Here is a 2,199-nt window from a genome sequence, read left to right on the forward strand (position 1 = left end):
AAAAAAACCCTACAAAAAAAAAAAAAAAATCAATAAATCCAGGAGCTGCTTTTTTGAAAAGATCAACAAAATAGACCACTAGCCACACTAATAAAAAGAGAAGAATCAAACAGATGCAATAAAAAATGATAAAAGGGATACCACCACCAATCCCAGAGAAATACAAACTACCATCAGAGAATACTACAAACACCTCTATGCAAATAAACCAGCAAATCTAGAAGAAATGGATAAATTCCTGGACATGTACACCCTCCCAAGACTAAGAAGTTGAATCCCTGAATAGACCAATAGCAAGGTCTGAAATTGAGGCAGCTATTAATAGCCTACCAACCAAAAGAAGCCCCAGTACCAGATGGGTTCACAGCTGAATTCTACCAGAGGTATAAGAGGAGCTAGTACCATTCCTTCTGAAACTACTGCAAACAATACAAAAAGATGGAATCCTCCCTAACTCATTTTATGAGACCAACATCATCCTGATACCAAAACCTGGCAGACACACAACTAAAAAAGAAAATTTCAGGCCAATATCCATAATGAACACTGATACAAAAATCCTCAATAAAATACTGGCAAACCAAATCCAACAGCACATCAAAAGGCTTATCCATCACAATCAAGTCAGCTTCATCGCTAGGATGCAAGCCTGGTTCAACATGCACAAATCTATAAACATAATCCAACACATAAATGGAACCAAAGACAAAAACCAAATGATTATCCAATAGATGCAGAGAAGGTCTTTGACATAATTCAACAGCCCTTTATGCTAAAAACTCTTAATAAACTAGGTATCAGTGGAACACATCTCAATATAATAAGAACTATTTACAATAAGCCCACAGCCAATATCACAATGAATGTGCAAAAACTGGAAGCACTCCCTTTGAAAACTGGTGCAAGACAAGGATGCCCTCTCTCACCACTCCTATTCAACATAGTATTTGAAGTTCTGGTCAGGGCATTAGGCAAGAAAAAGAAATAAAGAGTATTTAATTAGGAAAAGAGGAAGTCAAACTGTCTATTTGCAGACAACATAATTGTATATTTAGAAGACCCCATCGTCTCAGTCCAAAATCTCTTTAAGCTGATAAGCAACTTCAGCAAAAATCAATGTGAAAAACCCACAAGCATTCCTATAGACCAATAACAGACAAACAGAGAGCCAAATCATGAGTGAACTCCCATTCCCAACTACTAAAAAGAAAATAAAATACCTAGGAATACAACTAAGAAGGGATATGAAAGACCTCTTCAAGGAGAACCATTGCTCAAGGAAATAAAATAGGACGCAAACAGATGGAAAAACATTCCATGCTCATTGTCAGGAAGAATTAATATAGTGAAAATGGCCATACTGCCCAAAGTGATTTATAGATTCGATGCTATCCCCATCAAGCTACCACTGACTTTCTTCACAGAATTGGAAAAAACCACCTTACACTTCGTATGGAACCAAAAAGGAGCCTGCATAGCCACGACAACACTAAGAAAGAAAAAAAAAAAAAGGCTGGAGGCATCATGCTACCTGACTTCAAACTATACTACAAGACTACAGTAATCAAAACAGCATGGTACTAGCACCAAAACAGAGGTATAGGCCAATGGAACAGAATAGAGGCCTCAGAAATAATGCCACACATCTACAACCCTCTGATCTTTGATGAACCTAACAAAAGCAAGCAATGGGGAAAGGATTCCCTATTTAATAAATGGTATTGGGAAAACTGGCTAGCCATATGCAGAAAGCTGAAACTGGATCCCTTTTTTACGCCTCAAACAAAAATTAACACCAGGTGGATTAAAGATTTAAACCTAAGACCTAACACCATAAAAACCCTAGAATAAAACCTAGGCAATACCATTTAGGACACAGGCATAGGCAAGGACTTCATGACTAAAACTCAAACAGCAATAGCAACAAAAGCCAAAATAGACAAATAGGATCTAATAAATCTTAAGAGTTTCTGCACAAAGAAACAATCATTACCATGAACCAGCAACCAACAGAAGGGAAAAAGATTTTTGTAATCTATGCCTCTGACAAAGGGCTAATACCCAGAATCTAAAAAGAACTTACACAAATTTATAAGAAAAAAACAACCCCATCAAAAAGTGGGTGAAGGATATGAACAGACACTTTCCAAAATATGCAGCCAAATATATGAAAAAAAAACACTCATCATCACTGGCCAT

The sequence above is a fragment of the Sapajus apella genome, unplaced genomic scaffold (assembly GCF_009761245.1).
Source record: "Sapajus apella isolate SASKATOON/1434 unplaced genomic scaffold, GSC_monkey_1.0 scaffold14, whole genome shotgun sequence".
NCBI lineage: Eukaryota > Metazoa > Chordata > Mammalia > Primates > Cebidae > Sapajus > Sapajus apella.